The following is a 13,512-nucleotide window of genomic DNA, read 5'->3' as shown; positions in this document are numbered from 1 at the left end:
AGAGATGCCAGTCTCCCCATATTCTGAGGTAAATGTGGTTGTTAAAATTATTCATCAAAAAACACAGAACCCAAAACAAGAAAAACTCAAAGAAGAACCCAAAAAAACCAAATTTAATGAATTAAAATTACTTTCATTGCTTTTATTTTTCAATTTTAATGAATTAAAGATTTTAAAATAATATTATATTATTTTTTAGGGTCTTTTGACAGTCAATTAATTTCCAACTTTTACAATTATAATTAACACTTTTTTTTTGACAATTTTAGTGTGGTTTTAAATGCTTCTTAACTATAGTTGCAATTTATTTTAATAAGCTAACATGGATCATTTTTTCACTGTTTAGAAAAATTAATAGCAAAAATTTGCAAAAAGAAAACTTAAAATTTTTTATTATCAAGAGTAATTTGATTTTTTCTAAAAAATTATGAATAATAAAAAAAAATTGAGAGTAAAAAGTATTATATATAACAAGATGGATATTTCAAATCCTGCCTAGACAAAATAAAAGATACATTAATAAGTAAGAATACATCTTGTTTACTTAAATATATATAACTAGAATATGATGAAAGTTTTTTTTTTTTAAATATTTGCAATTTGCATAGTTTTAATTTAGATTCTTACCTTAACTTTCTTAGTTTTATTGTATTATTACACTTAATCTGAAAATAAAATTTTTACTAATTTAAGAAAATTTTTATTGTATTATTACACTTTCTCAGTTGTTGATACCATTTCTATTGTAATTGAGGTGAGAAAGGCACAAGAGAGATGGCTTTAGGTAGACCTAGTATTGGTCTAGGTTGAGCTAGAACTGGTAATTCAAGGGTGAGAAAGGGAATGAATTGAAACTAGACCAACCCTAGTTGGTTCCAATTGATTTTAATTCAAGACAATTCAAGGTCAGGTTCAATTTGATTCAATAATAATTTCAGTTCTTATTTGAGGCCGTTCTAATTTTTGTTTTTTAGCGATTCAGAGTGGCACGCTCAAAGTGACCCCTCCTATGTCCTCGAGATCATCTTTATTTTTTTTTATTTATTTTTTGAGTACAATTCGAATTAGATTAGACCATTTCGTCGATCATTGATTATGGTTCAGGACTAAGAGAAGGGAATTGAAATTGGTCCTTTGTACAAGATTCAGGACCAATCCCAAGTTCGATCAAGGTTGGATCCATTCCAGTTCAAGACCTGAGTTGGTCCCTAGCCAAGTCTAGCTTTAAGATGAGGAGATAAATTAGGGGAGTTGATGAGAGAGAGAGAGAGAGAGAGAGAGAGAGAGAGAGAGAGAATGTTTATAGCGTGATTGGAATTTGGATTCCTAGCACTCTATTACATATACATTAGATTTTATTCAATCAAATAAATATAATTTATACAAATTCTTTACAAATAGTTTATCAAATGTACTTGTACGTGAGAATAAGGGTAGCACAATACTCTCTTTTTTTTTTGTATAGTGAAAAAAAAAACACAATATTCAAATAAAAATAGGAATTAACTTTTGGGATCAAAACTCTAATATCACTTGTTGGGTCAAAACTTTGATACCATTTGTAGCAAAAATTAAATACTGCAGCAATAATTAATAAAAATGACATATAAAAATTTGACATAATTCACCCTGAATTTTAGGTTATGTTCACCAGCCGAACTTTGAATAAATCTTCCACTATTACAAATACTAGGTATAAAGAGAGTTTTTACAAATGCGATTAACTCAAAAATAGTGGCACTCAAAGTGTTTCCCTAAATACTCACAATAATTTGCTCATTATTTTTTTCATATCTCTTTTTAGAAAAATTTCCTAAAACCTCATACAAACTCTTTCAATTTTCTCAAAGCTACAAGTTTTGGATTACCCTTCAGGAATTTGAGTTTTTAAAGATGTTTGGATTACCCTTCAGATTGAATTTCTTGTCTCAAATTGCATATCACCGATTTTTTAAATATATAAAAATGCATGCAATCTCGAATTGTGTAATATCGGTTTCTGTGCTATTGAACTTTGTGGTAGCCGAAAACTTTTACTTTTGATTTTTTTTTTTTTTAGTTTAGAATTAGCCACAGTTTCATGGTGGGCTCCCTCCATGAGGAGGAACCCATCACTCAATAATTCTCCCCCTTCTGACTATATGGAGGGTCCAACATTCCTACTGTCATCCGACAGTATTCAAACTTTTTCTTAGAAAAATCTTTGTCAACATGTCTCATCCATTCTCATTTGTATGGATCTTTCCAAGCAATAGTTGCATTTCTGATCCAGTGATATCTCACATTGCTACATGCTTTGATCTTGAATAGGACAAATTCTTTCCAAAGTGAATAGTACTCTGACTATCACAAAACAACTGATTTTTTTTTTTTCCTAATAGACACCAAGTTCTTTCAAGAACTTCTTCATCCATAACAACTCTTTACATGCTTCCCATGCTGCAATAAACTCTACTTTAGCATAGGACAAAGCAACACATTTTTATAACTTTGATTACCATGACACAACTCCCCCTATAAACAAAATTAGATATCTTAATGTAGAGTTTCTCAAGTCAACATCGCCAGCCACATCTTCGTCTGCGTAGCTAAGTGGTATAGGATTGGAATTTCCAAAACATAAACATGTTTTTGAAGTTCCACGAAGATATTTGAAAATCCATTTCATTGTAGCCCAATGTTCCCTTTTTGGATTTGAAAGAAGCTGACTCATTACTCCAACTGAGTGAGCAATATCTAGTCGTGTACACACCATGGTATACATCAAACTTTCAACTGCTGAAGTGAACAAGACCTTATCCATCTCTTCCTTGTTCTCTTCTTTAGAAGAGCTTTACTTCAAACTCAAACTAAAATGATTAGTAAGAGGACAACTAACTACTTTAGCTTTCTCCATATTGAACTTTTGAAGTACTTTCTCAATGTACTTCTTTTATGACAGACATATCTTTTTGCATTTTTGTCTCTGATTATCTTCATGCTAAGGATCTCTCTTACTAGCCCTAAGTTTTCATGGCAAAAGATTTACTCAGCTTCTTCTTCAAGCTTTTGCTTCTCAAAACATTCTAGCCAATGATTAACATATCATCCACATAGAGCAAAAGAATAATAAAATCATCATCAAAGAATTTCTGAACAAAAACACAATGATCTAAAGTAGTCTTTGTATAGCCTTGCTCCCCATAACAGACTCAAACTTCCTATACTAGTGTCTTGGTGCTCGTTTTAAGCCATATAGACTTTTTTGCAACTTGCAAACATAGTCCTCTTTCCCTTTTCTTTGAAACCTTCTGGCTGCTCCATGTATATCTCTTCTTCTAAATCTCCATTAAGGAAGGTAGTCTTTACATCTATTTGCTTAACCTCCAGGTTGTGATTAACTGTTAATCCTAGCACTGTACGAATGGATGTCATTTTCACTACTAGTGAAAAAATCTCATCAAAATCAATCCCCTTTCTTTGGTTTAATCCTTTAACAACTAGCCTGGCTTTGAATCGAGAATGGAAACCATGTTTTTTCATGTTTGATCCTGAACACCCATACATTTTTCAAAGCTCTCTTGCCTCTTGGCAACTTCACTAGTTTACATGTTTTATTCTCATGCAAGGATTTCATCTCATCTTGTATGGCTTCAAGCCATTTATGCTTGTGTTCATCATCTATAGCTTCTTCAAAACTTTTAAGTTCTCCCTCATCAGTTAGCAACACATACTCATCACTAGGATATCTAGTAGAACATTGTTTAGTCCTATCAAATCTCTTCAGTGGAATTAGAAAAACCATAGATGCTGGTGGTTGAATGTGAACACCTTCACCTTTTAGTTCATCATCAATGCGAGCATCATCAGCATCAGTTGGATTATTTTGAATCACCTCTAACCTTTCTTAGCACCATTATTGGAGGGATCAACTCTAAGTTTATAAAGTCATTATCTGATTCTGAAATGGCCTTCTAAACATTATCAATATCCTCAATGGTCTGATCTTTAATGAACACAACATCATGAATCTTATAAGCTTTTTCTAGATGCACTTAAGCTTCTTACCAATTTATCTCTCAATTGAGGCTAAGACATTATTTGAAGACATCTAGCACTTGATCTTTTGACTTCAGAGTGTAAGCCTAAAATTTTCCTACAATGATCATCAATGAAAGTCAAAAAGTATTGAGCACCACCAAGTAACTTTAGCATTGGAGCACACAATTATGAATGTATCAAATCCAACACCTTCTTCATTTTAGAAGGAAGGGAATTCTTGAAGGCAACTCTATTATGCTTTCTTGCTAGGTAATTAGCACATTTCTTTAAGTGGATTTGGTTTAATCTGGATAACATTTTTTCTGTTATCCCTTTCTCGCATATGTGCCTGAATCGTTAGTGCCACAATTTAATTGTGTTATCATTCTCCATTTTCCTCATAACATCATTAGAGAGCTTTGCTTGCATCACATAAAGCTTTGAGTGCTTTATGCCTTTAGCCACCACTAAGGATCCTTTTGTCAGCTTTCATTTGGCATTCATGAAGGTGTTGTAGAAACCTTTATTATCAAGCCTGCTTATAGAGATCAAATTCAGTCACATATCTGGAATATGCCTAACATATCTTAAGTCAAATCTTGTGCCATTTTACATCATTAAGCATACATCTCCTTTACCAATAACTTTTGACAGATTATCATTTCCCATTTTAACGACACCTCTTCCGATGTGTAAAATGAGAAGAACTCTTTACGAGATGTAGCATGGATGGTTGCACCACTGTTAATCACCCAACTAGTTTCTTGGGACATCAGATTGACTACATTATTATCGTAGACAATACTGAACTCATCGTCTATCATGACTCAGCCAATGGGTTGTAACCAACACTAGGGAACGAGTCAGTTTAGGGCTACCAAAACTCGTAGCAAGCCTAAGACTGTATACTTTGACCTTCTAAGGGCCTACATAGCTGCTTTAGAACTTTTCTTAAAGTCCAAGAGAGGTTTTTTGCTCCCTAAGACTGAAACTCAACAAAAATAGCTTAAAACTTAAAATGCATTATGCAAAAATTCCATTTTTTATTTTTTTTCTTTAATTATCATTGTTACTATACTTTACTTGATTTATACAAAACTAAGCTCTTTCTATATCTTTTGTAAGACTGTTATGAGCCACATAACCTTATCTTGTCAAATAAGGGATTACTTGGAATTGTCCCCATAGGAAGAGCATACTCATAGACATTTACTTTCTTATTTCTTTTTCAATTGTTCAACACATTTAAAACATTAACTTTGAAAAAGTTCCCTTAAGGAACCTCTTTTACGTGATAATATCATTTAAACATTAACTGTGTCCTATTAATCACACTTACATTTCTTTTCTTTTTATCATTAAGTCTACCCTTGGTATATAAATACCTAAGAGGGTCTTTGATTACCCCAGTGGACTTTCATTACATATCTCATGGTAAGTGTGATTAATAGGACATTATCTACTCTTTCTCATGCTAAGTGTGATTAGTAGGACATTATTTACTCTTTCTTTCAAACATTACATTAGTTATATATCATATCTTAATTAACTATGGAAAGGGCTCGACTGGTTGGTCTTACCCTTCATACTTTTTCTTTTTCCTATTTATAACTATTTTTTTGGGGGACTCGACATTCCTTTTGTATACTTACTCAATTACATCTTATACATTCAAAATTCACCATGCTCTTCCATTTCATTCTAAAGGAAATAACTCACTACACATGTAACTATACAATCCTATTGGCAAGCACATTCACATTGTAACACCCCTAAGTTCGGTAGTGCGTTCTACTGCTCTGGTGACCAGTGTTGTCCGGATAGCTAGGATGCCTAGAACTACACTTTAATATGAGTGAGGAGACATAAAATAATGAAATACAAGAAAAGAAAATACAAGAAAAACAAAGGAAAAATAATAGCAAAGAAATGTAACCAAGTTAAGCGAGCCGAGAACCCTAGCGATGGGTGACCGCAACGGGAAGTTGCGGCGTGGACCGTTGACTAGCCCTGGACTGTGGGGAACCCTGAAAAATATTTTTAGGACCTAAATAGACATCAATTGAAGTATAAATATCATTAGAAATATCAAATAAAAATTAAATAATTAGTACAAAGAAAAGTGAAAAATCGATAAAACGGTAAAACTCGGTGTTACCGAAAAATCGAGAATATAACCCGAATATGGGCATTTTGATCATTTGACCCCTAGAGTTGAATTTTGATCTAATTTTCCATTAAAAATAAATAGTATTAAATTTTGAAAATTCATAAAAAAAATGAAATTGGAATAAAATATTGGAATTGGATGAAATAAAGGGGTGTAATTTATAATATTGGAAAGTTTAAGTATTAAAATAATTTAATATTAATTAGTGGAGGTATAAAAGCTGTTTGGGACATGTGTATATCCACTAAGACCCATCTTCAACCTTCATCAACCCCTTAGCCGAATTGTTTTTCTTAAGCTTCCTCCATGGCCGAATTTTGAATTCCTAAAGTCCACCATTTTCAACTCAAACCCAAAGCTTGCTTTATTAACTTTGCTCCCCACATCACAAGGAAGAGATTGATGGTAATTTGAAGGAGATTAGTTGAGGTTTGATCAAGCTCCAACAATAGGTAAGTGTTCAAATTCCTTTCCTTCTTAAGTAAAGTTTGTAGGAAGCTTGAGATAAGTGAATTGATGAAGAAATTTTGTGGTTTTGATGGGTTATTATTATGTACTATTTTTGGCAGCCATGGTGATTAAAGAACTTTGAATTGTTTTCACATATATATGATGGGGATTGAAGTTAATTAAAGAAATTAAAGGTATTATATGAGTAGTCAAGCTAATTCATGTGTATGTGTGAAATTAGTGCATTTGAATTTGGAACTTGGTAAGAGATACTGAAGACCGTAGCTAATGGAAATCTTTGGCAGCCTTGAAGTTCAATGAAGAGTACTTAATTTTATGAAATTATTGGATGAATTATGGTACCAAGGATTGATGAATGTGTATGTAAATTAGTAGTGGAAATTATATGTAATGGTTAGGTGTATTTATGTGCATATATTGCTAAATTTGGACTTTGTGGTTTAGGGTTGTATTTGATGTATTGAGAATATTTGTATTCTGTCCAAATTGACCATAGTAAGAAGTGATAAATGAATATGGAATGGTATAAAATCAGAATTAGGTATGGGGATTTAAAGTAGAGCAAGTTAAATGTGTGTTTGAATTGGGGTTTGAAAGGCATATAGAGGGCAGTATGCATTTTAGCCTATAACTTTAAATGTGTAACCTCAATTGGTATGAGACCAATTGGAGGTGAAACTAGGCACAAAATGTGCAAACTTTCATTGAGAAAGCATACCAAAATTCTGCTTGCAAGGTGACATAAAAAAATGACCAATTCCGATTAAGTGCAATTGAAACCTGAAAACTGACCAATTGGGCAGCAGTTAATGTTTAGGCCATAACTCACTCAAAATAGGTCCAATTGACCTGAAATTTTAACCATGAATATTTAAGACCCATACCTACAAGTCTTATGAAGACACCAAAGCCCAGAAATGACCAGAAGCAAGTCAAAAAGCTTGCACAAGTTCGGGTCCAAAAACTGGCCGAACCAGAGTTGACCAAATTGACCTAAAATTGACCTAATTTGATGCCATTTGACCAGCAATAGTAAAATGACCATAACTTGGTCTAATTAACTCGGAATGACCTGAAATTTTGCCCCGCATGCAATAAGACATAGATCTACAAGTTTGTAGTTTTGACCGAAACCTGAAAACTGAGGGAACTAGGTCGTCCGGCTAGGTCAAACTAGTATCCCGGAATCCAGCAAGTTGCATTAAAATGCACTAAACAAGGAAACGAGTTTGGTAAAACGTACCAACCCTAAAATACTATCGAATAGGACATATTAATAACGTTAAAACCTAATTTACCTAGAACGCATCGAGGGTCGATATATTAGGTGATTAAGCAAATAAAGGTTTTCAGTGAATAATTGAATTCAGTGAATTACTTATCGAACATTATCGTTAGAGACAATTTAATTTAGCACTGAAACACTTCAAATTGTGTTTCTCAGTTACTAAAGACTTGGGAAAAGGGAAGGAAACACTGAGTCCCGACCAGGAGACAGTCATCAGAGGTTTGTGCACAACTAGTTTTCAACTGATTTTGCTCTGAATAATATTTCATATGATTAATTGTATGTTATTGTTTTAAGTTGTGTTTGTGCACAACTAGTTTTTAACTGATTTTGTTTGAATATTTCATTTGATTAAATGACATACTTTTCTTATGTATTATGTTTAACAAGCATTGAATTTAATTCAATGATTATTGAAAATTGTTATAGTATGTATAAATTTAGCTTTGTGAAATGGTATTTCTACAAGTATTAAGCATTGTTACAAGTATTAAGCATTGTTATGGATTGAATAAATTATGTTTTGAAAAATTGTGATAGAACATGTTTTGAATTATGATGGTAATTTTCATGGAAAAATGCAATTGTAGGATTTGAATTGTGATGAGCATAAAACTTTATTGGATATTGAAATTGACTTTGAATCGAATTGTATTGTGATTTATGCTCACTAAAAGGATTGTGATATTGTTTTATATCTCACTATAGATGCTTGACTAGGTTATTACCCGTCTCTCTCATTTGTTGAGAAGACAATGGAGTTAGTTGTGTTTTGATTACCATGGTACGTGCACAGGCTTAGATTTTCCTCTGATTTGAGGTTAGATCTAAGTTTAATTTATCGTTATGGCCCTTGCGGAAGATTCATTATTGTGATGATGCATGCACGATGATTCGACCTCCCCGACCATAGGGAGTTAGAATCTGATTCAACCTCCCCGACCATAGGGAGTTAGAATCACATCGAATATGGCCCTTTCGGATTAGTCTTGCATAGTTAGTGAGATAAAGATTGATTTTTGAGATACAACATGGTTTTTAAGATACATAATGATTTTTGAGATACATAATGGCTTTTGAATGGTAAGGAATTGTGATTTCAATTATGGTTTATGTATAATTGATTTTGTTGGAATTACAAATGGTTAGTCATGATTTGATAAATTAAATTTTGTGATCAAAGTCATTTATACAAATGATTTACATTATTGGCAATGAATATTTTGAGTTTTGGAATTTGATGAGTATTCAGATTTCCAAATTATTTACTGTAAATTTTGTCAATGTATATTGTACTATGTTTTAAATTATAGTTGTGCACCACTGAGTTCACCACTCAGCGATAGCTTTGTATGCTGTCGCAGGTAAGAAGAGCGTAGAGCAGTGAGTAAATTTCTTTGAAGATACATATTCAGATCAACCCCAGGTATATCATAGGTATACCCATGTACATAGGTTTTGATGTATGCATGTAATAATATGTATGTAAATTATTTGAGCAGTTGTATAGAAACTCTTGTAAAATATTTTGGTATGTAATTAAATGTAAATTATTGTAAATGTAAATTTGAGATTTTATTTACTTTAATAGTTTGGTATTATAATTCTTGTATCTCAGTCTTTGAAAAGTCACTGCGGATTTGAGTTGAAAAAAATGTTGTGTTGAGAAATATGTTGGAGTTGAGATTTGCAAATACATATTGAAGTGCTTTTTACAGGTTTTCTGAAGAACTGTTTTATCCAAAATACAGATGGCACTCTGCCAAAATTTTTACAGAAATTCCAAATAATTTAAATGTGTTAGTTCTATCACTTCAATTCAAAAAGATTTTTAACACCTGTAAACAGTGCTCACCACTATAAAAGAAGTAAGAAAAGTTTTTAAAATCCCTTGTAGTGTATTTAATGGGTTATCAGTAGACGGAGTTGGTAATTCATTAGGTATACTACGGAATCATGTTATGCCTTACAGAGGGGTAGGGTGTGACACACATTTTATCATACACCATACATACATGCCCACAATATAACATAAAACATACATCCACTAAAGGATTATATACACAACATTACATGACAACAAGGATAACATAAATACATACTTGAAACTTACTCTTATACATAAGATACTACATAACTGTAATGATTCTAACACTATTACAACAATTATCCTTACAACATGCCAAAACTCTCTTCGGTGCTTTTACATCTGCTATCTATAAAATCTGTTTTGGTTAGTGGAGGGGGGAGGTGAGCTAGAAGGCTCAGTAAGCATAAACTTCTTAAAACAATTACATACTCTTTTCATTACAAGCATATGGTTGTCAAACACATGAATGCATCAATCATCAAACATTTGAGTACATGGCAGTTATGTCACCAGTGACTCCCCTATAATCAATGTGCCCGGCTATAGATGCTCATCGAGACTTTCTCTTACTTTAACCAATGTGCCTGACTCATATAGATGCTCCTGAGGACTTCTTCTTTTAAACATGATAGTGTCATGTACTAGGGGCCTTATAGGGTTCTCACCTAGCTTTTTGGATCCAAACCATACATAACATAATATAACATGATACTGTGTACCAATTGAGAGTTAGTGGGTCATCCATGATCTACCTCACACTATAAACATTTATATAGTAGCAATAAGGTATGATTCTGGTGCATCACATCCTAATATCAATGCATTTCATGATACATGATTATGCTTATGAAATAAATACAGTAATTAAAAAGCAGTTGAAATTAAATTAAGCAGTTTATACTTACCTCTTATGAAACTCATCAATTATTCTTACGCCCTAGATTTGGCAGGTAGATTTTAACCTTATGTGTGTTTCCTAAGATGTTCTGTTATCAACCTAACCGGGGCCCGACTTCATTGCACATTGATCACCAACTCTCTGATTAAGTGGTTGTCGCAAGGTGTTTTGCGGTCGCCTGGACGAACACTCACCGAAGTGGGAAAAGTGAGGAGTCGCCACTTTAATTTTGAGGGAAATTAAAGAAAACCATTTGTGAAAGTAAATTAAAATGAAACCACTTCAAAAACAGAGATTCTAGGTTCGGGGTCCGTAAACGGGCGGGGAAGGTGTTAGGCACCCCACCTCGTCCCTCAACGAGGGTAAGCAGATTTAACTTCATGTTCTTTATAGTTAGGAGGGTTTGACTGGAAATGTTAATCCTTTTGACAAAAGGAATATTTGATTTTTCACTAATCCAGATTACCCAGATACATAAGGATATGAGACAACCTTAGTGAGTTGCTATTGCGTATTTGTTTTATTTTGGGGGGATCGTCTTACGTGTTTGTTAAAATTTAATTTGGAATTCGGATAAGAACTCTCCTTCGATCTCTTTAAAATATTTATTAAGATTTTTAAATGATAACCGGATAAGAACCCTCCACCGATCTCTTTAAAATATTTGTTAAAATTTTTAAGTGAGAACCGGATAAGAAGTCTCCTCCGATCTCCTTTTAAATATTTATTAAAATTTTTAAGTGAGAACCGGATAAGAACTCTCCTCCGATCTCCTTTAAATATTTGTTAAAATTTTAGATTGGGAATCGGATAAGAACTCTCCTCCGATCTCCTTTTTAAATATTTATTAAAATTTTAAGTGAGAATCGGATAAAAACTCTCCTCCGATCTCTTTTAAATATTTGTTAAATTTTTTAAGTGAGAACCAGATAAGAACTCTTCTTCGATCTCCTTTAAATATTTATTAAAATTTTTAAGTGAGAACCGGATAAGAACTCTCTTCCGATCTCCTTTAAATATTTATTAAAATTTTAAGTTGAGAACCGGATAAGGACTTTTCCGATCTCTCTAAACTTGATTACAGCTACCCGTTACGAAATCCTAGAACTGAGGGTTTTGGCAATTAAAGATGTCGGGGCTCGGTAAGGCTTCTTTTAACTCATTGGTACCTTGTAACTAGTCAGGGGATACCAAACCGAATTTCCGACCTTCCTATGTGGTCGCCTTACCAGTACCTTTTGATACCCGATCTATCCCTTTTATCTATCTTAAGGTTTGGTTTTACTCTGCCTTGTGACGTCTTACTCAATTGTCTTTTGCATTATTCTAGTGATTCGGCCTTACTATTTTCCCGACTTATTGTTCAGACCTTTCATTATTTTAAAGAGACCCTTAAGATACAGTTACCTACATTTTATTCGACCACTTATATGCTACTCGAGACTAGAAGACTTACGTTCAGGAATAACAAAGATTAACAAAAAAAATGGACTGGTCGACACGGAAGTAAACTCGAGAATGACCTTCTTCGTGTTCTTTAGCGCAATATAAACTTGGAGAAAATTATATATATATATATAAAGAATAAAGGAAATACATAAAATAAGAACGAGCACTTATAAAAAAGCAATATGAGCACTCACCTGTGGGGAGTCAGATCTATGGAACTAACTATGGGATCACAGAACGTACTGGGGGCCGCGGGCTGGTAACCTGAAGACTAAGGTTCGCCTTGAAATGAAGAATATCTTGTTAAAATACAGTCCGATCAAAATTATAACCAAGTATGAATGAAGTTGAGCTTGGACAAAGGAAGTGGGAATAAAGATAACGAAGACAGAAAGTGAGAGTGTCACAGGATAATGAACGAACTGAAAATGGAGAGTTTCAGTATTCAGAAATCCTTTGCAAGAAAATACTTCAGAAAACTGGTTTCAAAAGTTTTTCTTATGAAAGCTTCAAAAATAGCAGAGTAACGAGCTGAATTAAGTTTCAGAGTCCTTCCGCTTTCTTCACTATTTATCCTCTCCTTTGAACAGTTTTTCATGCAGGTATTTATAAGAACCGGGTGCTCCCCATGGAGGGTCAGGATCTGTTTTGAGGGAGATGGAGGGTTAAGATTTTGAAGGACATGATCTAAGGGCTCGGGAATTAAAGAGAATCAGAACGGACAACTGAGATCCCTTCTGGAGTATTTGTCCTTTTCTCTCTTCTAATCTGACGGCCCAAAATTTCTTGTTAAGAGCGATCTGAGGGCTAGGAGTTAAAGGCACTGATCTTGCCATTTTCATCTTCGATCCGAGGGCTCCGAGCTCGTCCTTATAAGTAAGATCAACAGTGGAGATTAGGATGTACAATGCTGTCCTGACGTACTCTGGCACATGTCAGTAATGCGGGTGATTCTAGGGCGTGCGGTGGAGATTTCGTTTGCGACGCTTTAACTACCTCGGCCCTGATTATGACGATAATCAGCAGGAGCTGTCTTATTCTTTTTGCTATTCGACCTCCTTTCTTTTTCGATCTTCCTAACACGCTCTTTTCCGATCTTTCATGCCGGTCTCCCTTTTACCGATCTTTACCATACCGGTCTTCCTTTTATCGGGTTCGGTCCAGTCAAAGCATTTATTTCCCTCAATTCTCGAGGCGTCCGCTTCGTTTTCTGCTTGCAATAAATGCTCAAGTTTTCCTATATATACCTTTAACCGGGAAGCCCTACCTCATTTGACTTTCTCCCCTATTCTCCTCATTTTTTCTGTTCTAGCTGCTCCGGCAACAATCCCAGACAAGATGACCGC

The sequence above is a fragment of the Hevea brasiliensis genome, chromosome 5, assembly GCF_030052815.1.
Source record: "Hevea brasiliensis isolate MT/VB/25A 57/8 chromosome 5, ASM3005281v1, whole genome shotgun sequence".
In the NCBI taxonomy this organism is placed as follows: Eukaryota; Viridiplantae; Streptophyta; class Magnoliopsida; order Malpighiales; family Euphorbiaceae; genus Hevea; species Hevea brasiliensis.
The sequence above is the reverse complement of the archived record's forward strand: the minus strand, read 5'-3'. Positions refer to the sequence as shown.